Source organism: Kogia breviceps, chromosome 8, assembly GCF_026419965.1.
Source record: "Kogia breviceps isolate mKogBre1 chromosome 8, mKogBre1 haplotype 1, whole genome shotgun sequence".
NCBI classification, from domain to species: Eukaryota; Metazoa; Chordata; class Mammalia; order Artiodactyla; family Physeteridae; genus Kogia; species Kogia breviceps.
In genome coordinates this window covers 30,153,893-30,168,089 of record NC_081317.1, presented here as the reverse complement: position 1 = coordinate 30,168,089, position 14,197 = coordinate 30,153,893, and the positions used below count along the sequence as shown (strand labels likewise).

General features: G+C 40.8%; 1 long non-coding RNA gene across 1 annotated transcript; it reads left to right on the top strand.

The window, feature by feature from the left end:
* Positions 1-939: 939 nt before the first annotated feature.
* On the top strand, positions 940-13,489 carry LOC136794750 (uncharacterized). Its single transcript, XR_010841905.1, has 4 exons — positions 940-981; positions 2,264-2,308; positions 13,073-13,185; positions 13,333-13,489. It is a non-coding gene; the product is annotated as an uncharacterized lncRNA (long non-coding RNA).
* The last annotated feature ends 708 nt before the right edge of the window (positions 13,490-14,197 follow it).

The following is a 14,197-nucleotide window of genomic DNA, read 5'->3' as shown; positions in this document are numbered from 1 at the left end:
TTAGATAGCTAGTGGGAAGCTGCTGCATAGCACAGGGAGATCACCTCTGTGCTTTGTGACCACCTAGAGGGGTGGGATAGGGAGGGTGGGAGGGAGGGTGATGCAAAAGGGAAGAGATATGGGAACATATGTATATGTATAACTGATTCACTTTGTTGTAAAGGAGAAACTAACACACTATTGTAAAACAGTTATACTCAAATAAAGATGTTAAATAAATAAATAAATAAAAATAAAATGGCTTTGTATGGTTTCAGCTTACACAATCATTTTTAGTCCTGCGCTACTGTGCAAAGTGAGGACTGATTATACTTGAGAACATTTTTGTCAAACCCCCATATTTGAATAACAGCTTGTGGATATAAAATTTTCTGGATTCTAAATTTTCTACTTTTAATAATTTGAAGCCCTATTCCATTGTCATATTGCATCCATGATTACTGTTGTAAAATCTATTCACAATCTGATATTTGTTCCTTTGTATTTGATCTGTTCTCCTCTGTAAACTTTTAACATTTTTCTTCACCTTCCATATTTTAAATATTACTAAAATGTGTCTAATTGTGGGTTTTTTACCTCTCTTTAACATTTCACCTTTTTATGATATCAAAGTTTTATCTTTTATTTTTTCAATATTTTCTCCTCTGTTGTTTTTTTCCCTCTTTCTGGAACTCCTATTTCTATCCTCCATATCTCTCAGATTTTCTTTTATATTGTCCTTTCCCACTTCTTTCTGGGAAAATTCCTCAATCTGGTCCTTCTCATTACTAATTTTTTTCCTTGACTTTATTCTGCTATTTCACCTATTATTCATACCTAATATTTCTCCTTTATTCTTGTTTTACATTTTCCTGTCCTTGTTTCATATTATTAACATCTCTAATCTCTTTTAGTATGTTTAGTATAAGCCATCCAGTCTATGACATTTTGTTACAGCAGCCCAAATGGACTAAGACACAAAGATTATCCTGGATTATCGAGGTAAGCCCTAAAAGTAATTACAAGGGTCCTTAATAAGAGGGAGGAAGAAAGGTTAAAGGAGGAAGATAGTGATGGGATGATGGAGGAAGGGGAAGAAAAGTTGATGTGGTGTGGGGCCATAAGCCAAGAATGTGGGCAGCCTCTAGAATCCATCTGGAAAATATAAACAAATGGATTCTTCCCTAAAGCCTCCAGAAGGAACCAACTCTGCTGACATCTTGATTTTAGTCCATAAGCCTTAGTTCAGACTTCTGACCTTCAGAATTATAAGATGATATTTTTGTCTTTTAAGTTTGTGGTAATTTGTTACAACAGCAATAGGAAACTAATACAGCACTCAAAGCGTTGGTTGGAGAATTGAATGAATTTAAAGTGGCATCACATTTATACATATAACCAAATATGATACCTCTGAGCCATCTCTCCCCAAAGCAGAATCTTAGTCCCAATCGAAGTGTCCCCTATTTTGGAAATTAAGTTACCAACAGGAGATGTTATATATGCCCACATTACTGCAAAGTGATGATGAGGGAGATGGTGCAGACCTGACCTAACTACAGTTTGTTCCATTTCTGACTCTAATCAGAGTGTCCCAAAACCAGCTCAGTGGGTAAGATGAGACACACATCATCCTATTCCCTTTAGTTTTCCTTTATCTCTTTTCACCCTGCCCCAAACAAAACTGAACTCTATTCTCCTCTAGTTAAAGAATAAAAGCCCCAGTATTTCAATGGATGCAAACACCCATCAGTGGGAAATTGCAGTGATGTCATTGCCAGCATCAAAGAGCCAAAAGTGTCCTGTCTTACACACACACACACAAACACACACAGAATAAGAGAGATGGAGAGAAGGAAATAAAGATATTAATAATTGTTTAATCTGACTTAGGTTTTGATTTTTACTTTTAGGAAATTTTGATTTTTACTTGATTATATTTGTAATTTTTCACAATGAGCATGAGTTCTTTGTAAAATGACTAAACTTTAAGACAGAAAAACAGAGCAATCAGGTATAACCTATTTTTAAAATGACTCTGAAGTTGTTGACAAGAGCTTGACAAAAACATGAGAGGAATATAGATTCCATTCGCTGCAGCAGAGGCTTAATACAATCAGGGTGATGGAAGTTAGTTACCAACACAAATCAAGAAACTAAAATTATTGCTGAGAGGCATGGACATAAGAGTCCCCAATAAAAAGAGCAGCATAGTGACTGTAATATGTCTCAGTCCTCAACCTCTGATATGCTTCTGATCTCTATTTCTGAATTTTTGACCCAGCATCTTCAGCTTCCCTGAGAGGGCAAAACAACTCTTCTTAGTTAGGTAAGTGACTTTTCAGCTCTGGGAAGATTTATAATTAAGTATAGACAAAATACATTAAGTGCATAGTATTACTACTTTCATTTAATTCAGGAAAATCTGAGTTAGTCTTATAATTAGTTAGTTAGTCTTATAATTTTAAGTTAAAAGATGTGGAAGAATTTGACTCAATGTGGAAAATACATTGAAGTTTACAAGATGTTGAGAGGTATTCTCTACAGAAATGTATTCAGTGTTCAAAAGTTGTTTAAATGCTTAGTAAGGTTTTGCTTATGAAAGTGCTGAGTTTACTGTCAGGTATTCAAAACATGTTAACAAAATAAAATATATTTAAATGTACAAGTGTAATTGAAATTATTTTTTAAGAACCTGCTTATTTGCATATATAACTATTAGATTTATAAATAGAAAAACATTTATAAATTATAGTTAGGTTTAAAAAAGGTAGGTTTCAAATTTTTCAACATTAATAAAACTAACAAAACATTGTAAATCATCAACTATACTTCAATAAAGAGTTGTTTGTTAAAAAAATAAAAATTTCAACATTAATTTTTTTTTTTTTTTTTTGTGGTACGCGGGCCTCTCACTGTCGTGGCCTCTCCCGTTGCGGAGCACAGGCTCCGGACGCGCAGGCCCAGTGGCCATGGCTCACGGGCCCAGCCGCTCCGCGGCACGCGGGATCCTCCTGGACCGGGGCACGAACCCGTGCCCCCCGCATCGGCAGGCGGACTCCCAACCACTGCGCCACCAGGGAAGCCCCAACATTAATATTTTGACTTAATTTTCAATACATGTAACTGTAGGTAATTCTTTCTAAGCAGAAAACCCATCCCCTCCAAAATTAAAACTAAATAACTCATTATCATAACAATACTTACAGCAACCATAAAAGAAAACAATCTCAGGTTTTAAAAATGTGGTGATATGTATATCATATTTAAATATGAAATGTAAAAAAGTATGCCAATCAAATAAAGGCTTAATTTGGCATCCCCCTAGAAACTTGAAAAAATTATCACTTGTGAACTCTAGGTCTAAAATAAATTAGATTGAACCTACAAGAACATTAGGCAGTAAAAATAAGCGCAATTTAAAATCAGACTTGCAGCAATAGTACCAAATTGTGTTTCTTTAAGCAACTACTGCATGCAGATATCAAAAATCAACTGCAGTCCCCACCTGATCAAAGCTACCTCAAATGGCAATACACACGGGCATTATCCAGACCTACTTATAAAGGATTCCTTCATTTGCTTATTCACTCACTCTTTTCAAAAATATCTATTATCAGTAACTGGTGTGTGAGAAGATAGCTCCATGGCCACGTGGAACTGATTTTCCAGAGAGGCAGTCCTGCCTGGGCAGGAGCTATTGGCAGAGGCCAGGTTATTAATGGCCTTAAATGTAATCCAAATGACTCTTTGGCTAGATGGAGTGTTTTAAGCTGGAGAAAAACCTGATTTGGTTTATGTTTTTAGAAAACACACCAGTAGCCCTTTGGGAGGTGTGTTTAGAAGCCAAAGACTAAAGAGCCTGAGATAGAATAGGAGACTATTACCAAATGAGTAATATCTATTAGTATCTATCTATGCCCTGCTGTCCAAAAGTCAGGTGAGTGGAGTAAGTGCTCTGACTATTCATAGATTCAAAATGTTAGTTCTGGCTAATCAAAGTTTTACTTAAATAAAAATAGATTAGAATGTCTACTTTTAGATTTACCCAGAGGATCTCTGCTTTTTGGTATTATCTCTTTTGTGAAATGGGAAGAATCACAAGATTAAGTGCTGGTTAGAAGTTACCATGGCACCATTTCCACGTTGAGGGTGATGAGCAATTGGAGATACTTCCGGATGTGGGCAAAGAAGGAAATCAAGCATGTTCAGATAAGTTGTAGGCACTTCTTGGGACACAGTCTGCAATATGTCTTTAACGAACTGTTTATAGTGTTTTGCTAAAGTAACAGTTTTAATAAATTAAAGGTTTAAATTTTCCTATACTTATGAAAAGAAAATGTTTCTGCCTATGACTAGTGACAAATGCAACAACAGGACTCACTTATATAATGACACTGCCAGTACTTCTTCCTCAGAGTACTAAAAAAATTAAAATGGTGGGCGTTTCTAATCAGGTTATGGAAGTATGCAGGTCTCTCTTTATCCTTTGACATAGCCCTCTTATAAGGTTTACTTCAATTTCTCCTTGTACCTTCTGTCCCAGTACATTGTTTTAAAAATATTTATTTATTTATTTATTTTGACTGCACCAGGGCTTAGTTGTAGCCCACGGGATCTTCGACCTTCACTGTGGCATTCGGGATCTTTAGTTGTGGTGTGCGGGATCTTTAGTTGTGGTGTGCAGGATCTTTAGTTGCAGCATGTGAACTCTTAGTTGCAGCATGCAAACTCTTAGTTGCAGCACGTGAGATCTAGTTCCCTGGCCAGGGATTGAACCCAGGCCCCCATTGAGAGCACAGAGTCTTAGCCATTGGACCACCAGGGAAGTCCCCCAGTACATTTGATAAGGTGAGATCTTTAGAAAAATTCAAGACCGATATCTCCTTTTCCCTAAGGGCCAGATTAGTCTTGAGGTACTGAACCTTTTTCATAATTCATCTACACAACAACTAGAATTTAGAATTCCAGTGCTGTAATAGCCAAGAAAACCAATAGTAAATTGTTAGAATCTGTTCCTCCTAATTTGGGGTCACAATCTTTTAATGATATTGGTCTCATTCATTCAACTCCATGCATTAAAATTCAGGTTGATGCCTCCAAACTCTTAGCTAATATTAAGCAATATCCTCTAAGAGTAGAGGCCCTTCAAGGAATTCATCCCATAGTAAAGGCATACATTTCCAAGGGCCTGATTATCCCATGTACTAACTAACCCCTGTAACACTCCAGTCCTTCCTGTTCGTAAGCCAAATGGGCAAGCATGGATGTCTGTTCGAGACAGAGCTATCAACAACGTTGTTATTCCATGACACCCTACTGTGCGTAATCCATACACAATCTTTAATTCCATTACTACAGATAGAGCCTTCTTTACTGTTATAGATTTATGTAATGCCTTTATTAGCATCCCTGTTGCCTCAGAAAGTCAATACCTTTTTGCCTTTTCTTGGGAAGGCTGACAACATACCTGGACTGTTAAGCCCCAAGACTATACTGAAAGTCCATCCTATTTCTCCCAAGTACTTAAGCAGGATTTGGATGATGTAGTTTTCCCTCAAGGATCTACCTGTTACAAAATGCTGATAATCTCCTTTGCTCCTCCTCTGAGGAACAATACATTCAAGACAGTCTTTTCCTCTTGACTCAGTTAGCCCTAAGTGGACATAAAGTCTCTAAGGAAAACCTTTAATTTGTTAAAACCCAGGTTAAATATTTAGGACATCTAATCACACCTCAGGGGTTAGTTAATGCTGGAACCTAACAAGATCCTGGGAATCATTCATGTCCTTCTCCCTGAAACCAGAAGTCTTCTCAGGATATTGCAGAAACTGTATTCCAAAGTTTTCCTTTTATGCTCAGTATTTATCTGCCCTGTTAAAGGAAAATGAACCTCATCCAATCATCTGGCCAGGAATATCTGAATCTGCCTTCCAGGCTGGAAAACATGAATTAATAATAACAGCCCCACCTTAAAATATTTCAACTATTCTCTCCCCTTCCCTTTTCGGGAAGGGAAGAGAAGGAAATACCTTGAATGAGAAGGAAATGCCTTGGGCATCCTAGTCCATTAATAGGGGGACAATAGAAGACCAATTGGGTACTATAGCCAACTAGACCCTGTTGCTAGAGAACTCCCTCTTTGTTTACAAGCTTTCTCTGCTACTGCCCTCCAACTCAAAGCAACCAAAGAAATTGCCATGGGTTCCCCTTTAAGAATCTACGTGCCACATTCAGTAGAAGCACTTTTTAAAATATTGAAGTATAGTTGAGTTACAATATTGTATTAGTTAAAGGTGTACACCAAATTGATTCAGTTATATATATATTTTTTTTTTTCAGATGATTTTCCATTGTAGGTTATTACAAGATAATGAATAAAGTTCCCTGTGCTACACATTAAATCCTTGCCACTTATCTATTTTATGTACAGTAGTCAGTAGAAACTCTTTTAAACTTTCACACACTCAACATCTTTCTGCTGGTAGATGCACATCTTAGGAGATTTTGTTACTGACCCCTTTGAGTCAGGTCCCAACAGGTGTTCTCCGGCCGGCAGTTGAACAAGACCAAGGAAAGCTTGAATCTGATCAAAGAATGGAGGGTGTGAGCTTGTGCTCTAGAGCACGCACTCTCCCCCATCTCCACAAGCCATGGACAGAGCTTCTTTACCGGGTTCCCAACAGTGGGGCGGAAGTGGAGTCCTCACCTGTCCGGTGAAGCTGCTCTGCTCACGCTCCACATCACAGCGCGAGGAGCATCTCTGCACATGACCCGCCGCTGCCATCTTGAATTGAGTGTCGTGTGCAGCTTCTGCACATGGTCCTGAGCTGAAGTGTTGGGCAGCCATTTCTCACTAGGAACTGTGGTGTGAAGTGCTGGGTGTGAGGCCTCTACACGCAGCACCTTATGAGCAAGTGAAACTAGACTAAGCACAAAGGAAAAGAAAAAAAAGGTTAGATTTTATTTAATTACCCAGATTCTATTTTTACTTCCTGGGAATTGTTAATGGGCTTTGCTGATAACAAATCCTGCCTCCACCTCTAGTTCCTCTCCTCATTCTTGAGGGCCGCTGAGAGGCGCAGGTCTGTCTTCTGTAACTGCTTCCTGTTGGATTGGGATGTAGTTATAACCCAGGGGAGAGGAGCAGAACTTTTCCCCAGCCACCTTTAGATGTATTTGATTGTCACCAGGCCTCAGCCCTAAGCATTCGTATCCCTGAGCAACCCCCTTTTGTCTAACCTTTTGGAGACAAAGAACACCAGACAATTTAACATATATGGCCCAAATATTAGCAAGAGGATAATCGTCACATGTCATATTTTCCTAAACATGAAGGTATCTAGGTCTTTTGCCTGTAGGCAAAAGTGTGCCCTGATGTGCAGGCTCACTGCCATGGCCTGAATCTCTCTGGTTACACTTTTGTAGTTTTTTGAAAGAGAAGCTTCAGGTCAGAGAGGTTCACTCTCAAATAGTCAAGGGGATCTGTTGCCCCAGGTTGCCTCTCTGGAGGTTGGGGCTCAGGGACCCTCTACACTTGAGTGTCATGTCCCCACAGAGTGATCCTCTGCTACTTCAGGACAGAGTGGGTGTTTAGGATCACCAGGTGGGGTCCATTCCCCTTAGGAGTGAACTGACCTTGCAAGCTACTGGTTTTTCAGGTTTTTAGGTGCACCCAGTCTCCTGGCTTCAGCGGGTGGAGGGCCAATTCGGTGGGTGTGGGCAGCATTTGGTTACCATGTTCCATGACAGCTTTCATGTTTTCTCCTACCTGGAGGCATGCTTGAGTTGTTCCATTTCAAGAGGGTTAAGGGTCCCTTCTCTCAGTCTTGGGTCTACCATACATGAGTTCAAATGAACTTAACTTTAACTTATCCCTTGGGGCTGACTGCATGCCGAGCAGGGCAATCGGAAGCAACTTAATCGAATTTTCTTAAGTTTCCTAACATAGCTTGGCTAAGGCCCATTTCAAGGTCTTATTGGATCTCTCGACTTTCCCTGGTGATTGGGGTCTCCAGGCTGAGTGCAAGATCCATTTTATGCCCAGGGCACTTGTTATTCCCTTTGTCACTTGAGACACAAATGCTGGACCATTGTCACTTTGTAGGGATCCTAGGAGCCCAAACCTGGGGATTATTTCTTTTAGTAATGCCTTAGCCAACTCAGCTGTGGTTTCAGTCCTAGCAGAGAATGCTTCTTTCCACCCGGAAAATGTGTCTTGCTAGCACCAAAAGATAGCTGAAGTTGCCTGGTACTCTTGGCATGACAGTGAAATAAATCTGCCAGTCTTCTCCAGGATATGTCCCTCTGGTCTGAATTGGCCTTATCCAGGGGTCTCTGGGAGGTCTGGTTTGGGGGTTGTTCATTGTGCAAGTGAGGCATGTCTCAACTATCTGCCCAATTGTATTTTTCATGCCAGGAGTTATCATGACCCCAACAAACCAATTATATAGGAATTCCCTTCCATAGTGAGTTTCTTGATGAGTCTCCCTGATGGCTTGACAAGCTGCAGTTTGGGGAAAGAAGTATTGCCCATGGTCATTAACTAGCCACCCAGGGCCTCCTAGATCTCTACTGAAGCCCCATTTGGGGGCTGTGTCTAATTCTTCCTTTGTAAAGACTGGGGAGTAATTGGATGGATCTGGCCTCTTACGTAGGAGGGGTAGTTGCCAAGTTAGTAGTTCTAGGGCCATCCTTTTGGCAGTTGCCTCTGCCTACTCTTTCCCTTTATTACCTCTGCATCCCCTTTTGGTGACCCCTACAGTGAATCAGTGTCACTTTTTTTGGAAGCTGCAATGCTCCTAGGAGTCTCAATATGTTTAAGCCATGTTTCACCTGCTTATTCTCCACAATAAGCACAATTCTTTCCTTCCAAATAGCCCCATGTGTGTGTAGGATGGCATACACATACCAAGAGTCTGTGTAAACTATTTAAAGTCTTCTCTGTCCTGAGCTCTAAGGCTTGGGTGAGGGCTATCAGCTCTGCCTTTTGGACAGAAGTCCCTGGGGGTAGGCTTCTTGCTTCTATGACTTAGGTGTGGGAGGTCACTGCATATCCCACCAGCCCTTTTCCCTCCCTCATAAAACTGCTCCCATCTGTGAACCGTTCCTTTTCGGCTTTTGGGAGAGGCTCACTTCCTAGGTCAGGATGAATGGAAAAGATCATCTCTATGATTTCTATACAATCATGCTCCAGGGGCCCCATTTCTGTGCATAGCAGGGTGGAAGCATTTAGTGTGTAACAGATTTTTATGGTAGCCACTGGGTTGTGTAAAAACATAGCCTGAACTTGAATCGACCTTCTGGGAGATAGGTATTCTGTTTCCTTCAAACTTACTAAACCCTGAAACTGGTATGAAGTCCATATGGTGATTGGCTGACCAGATGTTAACTTTTCAACCACCTTTAACAAGGCTCTAGTAACTGCTACTGCCTGTAGGCAAGGAGGCCATCCCTTAACATTTTGATCTAATTGTTTAGAGAAATAAGCAACCACCCGAATAAGGGGTCCCAGTTTTTGAACTAATACCCCAAGGCCGATTCCCCTTCTCTCATTAATGTAGAGGTCAAAGACTTAGCTAAATCTGAAAGGGACAGGTAAGGGCCTGAAGTAATTGCTTTTTCAATTCTTGAAAGACTCCTTTGCGTTCTGAATTCCATTCAAAAAGATCATCATTCTTTCCTTTCAACTTTTCATGGAGAGGCCTAACTATTAGAGCATAGTTAGGGATCCAGATGCAGCAAAACCTGGCCATCCCCAGGAAAACCCCTAAGCTGTCTTCTAGTTTTAGAAGGGGTGAGGCTTCAAATGGCTTCTTTCCTTTCCTGGCGTAGGCTTCTCTGACCTTCTGTGAGAAAGAAGCCTAGGTGGGTCATACTAGTTTGTGATATATGAGCCTTTTTGGGGGAGCACTTTACATCCTTTATTGGCTAGGTGGTTCAGAGTGGTTACAGTATTTTTGTCAGAGGCCTCCTTAGTAGGGCTGTCATTGAGAATGTTGTATACATACTGGAGGAGGGTACGGAAGAGATCAAGAAGGCCCTCAGGGGGAGGGTCAAGAACTGGTATTACCTCAGTGGAGGAGAGCCCACATCCCCTTTGAAAGCTTTTGTTCTGATATAAGGCTATTTAAAAACTGGACATAGGGAATTTCATCCCATTTATTTTCTTCTGTTTTTTGGCCACATTGCGTGACATGCAGAGCTTCCCAGACCAGGGATCAAACCCGTGCCTCCTGCAGTGGAAGCATGGAGGCTTAACTGATGGACCACCGGGGAAGTCCATCCCATTTCTTTTGTCTCTGGCATAGCAGGTGCAACTGTAAAATGGTGTTGTAATATAGAGACCCATTGACAGGCCAACTTTCCCCATCACTCAGCCAATATTGGGGCCAGGCTGTATTACATAGGAAGATTAAATGTTTTGGGGTCAGGGAGTGATACACAAAAGACTTCCAGTTCTGTAGGGTATACCCTAATGGGCTATGGTTTAGTATGGTGGATGTTTTGTTCGTTATACCTTAGCTGTCCTGTTTTGGATTTGTTTTCAACTACCCACGGTGCGGGGGGGTGGGGCAGTTGGAGTGATTTGTTGGCAGACAAATACCACCATATTTGACCCAAATAAGGTTTATGGTTCAGGAAACTTGGAACCAGTACCAAACTGTTCATGGATTCCTCAAAAGACCAAAACAGGAGGTGTCAAATTGGCATGGATTCTGATATAACTGAGGGTCCTCCTTGAATTTATAATGATCCATGCTTGAGACAGTAAGTCCCTCCTCAGTTGGACTATCTCACAGGTGGTAAGACTGCCTCTGGGCCAGAGCAGCTTAGCCATCTTAGTTCCTGACCAGCTTGGTCTGTTAGAGAGTGGCACAGCTGTCTGAGGCGGGGGTCTCTTTCCTCCTTTCAGCTGAAAAAGGAGGAGTTTTTGGACTTCTGAGTGAGGGCTTAAAGCAGGAGGGATTCCCACGGGGTACTTACCAGATCTCTGGGGCAACTGGCATTCTGTGCTGGTACTGGGAGGAGAGGCCTAGAATCTTGGTCGATAAGGAATCCAAGGTTCGCTTCACAAGCAGTTGGGGAAAGAGAGGTTGGGTGGTGAGTGTTTCCTTTCTCGCCAGCAGCTCACAGGGCATCCTGATAGTGGGGTTTCTGGTCTTGCAAACAGCTTACAGGAGAAACTGGCACTGACCAGAAGAGGTCAAGTCACTGGTCAAGTACCTACCGTAAGACCTTTTCCCACTCGGGCATCCCTGGTGTCCTTTCCTGAATTCGGATTGAGCATCCTCTTTCTGTTCTGTCAGGTGGTCCTCATTATCTGGGCCTTTTCCTGGTCTTGCCTCTTGGCACATGGGGCTGACCACTTTCCTTTACCAAACTGAAAGTGACTATGGAGAATGCTACTGTTGACCCCAGGAGGTCAGTGAGGAGGGCAGAAAGCCCTGGTGCAGCCAATACTGCCTAGTATAGGGGTCAAGAGGACAGCACTACGGGCAAGACAGCAGCCAAGACTGTGGTAGTTTCTTCTCATCCACAGGTCCCCACTGTCCCTGTGTTACCAAACCAAACTTGGATCCGCTCACTCACATGAAGTAAAGCCAATCTACTGACACCAGGTTGTGGTGAAGGAAAGTGCAACATTTTTTGTAGACACCACACAGGGAGTCCAGGGCAGCCAATACTCAAATAAACCTGAACTCCCTGATGGGTTTCAGGTAAACATTTTTAAAGGCAAGGTGAAGGAGGGAAGTCACAGGGTGTGTGATCAGCTTGTGCAAAATTCTCTGATTTATTGATGGTGAAGTAACTGGGCAGTGTCACAGGGGTTAACATTATCAATCCTCAGGCTCCAGTAGGTCTGGGGACTATGTGCTCATGGTCATCAAGTAGTTAACTTCCTCCATTTGGTGGAGGTTTTAACATCTGTAAAACAACTCAGGAAATGTGCAATCAGCTACTGATATCTAGGTACTTCAGGGAGGAACTAAAGATTGCCATATGGCTGATTAACTGTTTACATTCTTACTAATTCTCCTAGCTCAACTGCTATTTTTGTCACTACATGTTCACATCCTTTCAATCATTAATTCTCCTAAGTAGCTCCTATGTTATTGCCTTGTTAGATGCCATCTTACTGCCAAAACAATTAGCAATTATTAAGGTGCCTGGTCATTTAAAGTTTGATATTGATGAAGGTCAGGGAAACCATCAGACCTATGAGGCAGCTAAAAGAACTGCTCTCCCAAACTCTTCTTGTTTACTTATGATTTCCCCCATTGTGAATGACACTAGAGATTTGAAGGAGGTAATTAGATATGGGAACAGCATGCTACTGCTAAAGAAAAGCAAAAATGGAAAGATGCTAAATGCACCTATAATCCTGAGTCTAAGTTATGGAATAGGCTAGACATCGTCTGGCCCTATTCAATGTCACACAAGAAACAAATAATATTAAAATTGACACACAAAATGATACATTGAGGTACAGACAAAATGTTAGATTGGGGATGACAATATTTTTGGAACCCTTCTCCCAGAGTTGCCTCTGGGTTATTTCAAAGGTGTCTTGTTTGCCCAAAACATAATCCAGGCAAGCTTGTACACACATCAATGGGCCATTTCCCTTTACCCAAAGGCTCTTTCAAGTTATGGCAATTAGATTTTATTCAATTACCTCCTTCACAAGGTTGTAACTGTTTTGGTAATGGTTTATATGTATTCTCATTGGGTGGAAGCTTTTCTTGTCAAAGGGCTAGTGCTCTTGCCATGGCCAAAATTCTATTGGAAAAAATAATTCCCACGTGAAGAATTCCATTGGAATTACCTAGTGATAGAGGAACCCATTTCACTGGTCAAATTCTTAGTGCAGTCTGTGATACTTGGTCTATTTCAGTTGTGCTTATCACCCTCTGTTCTGGGTTGGTTGAGAGGACAAATGGTATTATTAAAACACAATGCTAAATATGTAGAAATTTTTAGCCTCTCTAGAGCACAATCTCTGCCCATTGTTTTAATGAATTTGAAATCTATCTCAAGTATCTATGTGCTGCTAAACATAAGGGTGTTGACCCATGTTTCTCATTTAAAGAAGGCTCCTGTCCCCCAGTGGACAATGGAACCAAGTGGAAATTTTAAACTCAAGTTGACCTGGAATTGAAGAAGATGACATCTGAATGAATATCTTTCCCAACACTGGACCAGGTCTGTATTTTTTTCCACAGAACAATTTTTTGATTTGCTATTGCCTTTCTAATTATTCTACTAGGATAATTTTCTATATATTATAAACACATTACCATTTATAACCTGTATTCTTCTATTCTTTCTTATGGACCTCCTTGCACATAGTGAAGGCTTATGCTTGATATTAATTTAAAGAGCATCTCACAAATTCTTTGGAAAACTGGACATGAAGAATTGTTGGATTGAAGTATTTGGACTGCTGTTTATCTTAATAGGTATTCTAATGGTTTTTGCCTTACTACACACAATAGGAATTCTCAGTTGTTGGTAAAACCCCATGAAATCAGAGGAACTTGCTGCCTTTATATTGCCCTGCAGTTTGAATGTGTTGCTTGTTGACTGTTTGTTTTTTCCTGGTACTCATATACTGGCCAACATACTGAACCACCCCTCTTTAGATTCTCCTTATAATGACTTTTGTTATTAGGAATAATTTTAACTCTTGGTTTGGCCTTTTATCTTCTCTGTGACCCTCATTGCTGATGATGATGCCTTACTGCACTCTTTTGTTTCTACCCTGAAGAAACTTTCTGATTTTGCAAATCTTATTGACTGTTGGATTTGTGCTAGAGCAAACCACACTCATGATGCTCCAGAATTAGTGGATTGACCTCTGTCCTCAGGGGAATGGAAGGCTCTAACAAACAAAAATGTAGGGTTCTGTTTTGGTATCTTTGAAAGCAAGCACTCATCACCTTCCCTCTGGGAGACATGTCCCAGATATTACTACTTTCCATTGGGTTTCCCCTGCTCATAAAGGAATACTTCTTACTCGAATCTGGATGTTGACTCATAATACTTCCCTATGTTTTGAAAATATAAATGGTACTGGTAAAACATGTTACCTTCCATTGCATGCCTGTGACTATACATTCGTATGATTCAGATGATCCTGAGTTCACTCCTCCTTGGAGTCTACATGACTACAATGTAACTTCTCACAATGAATCCTTGTGGTAGGGCAATGAAA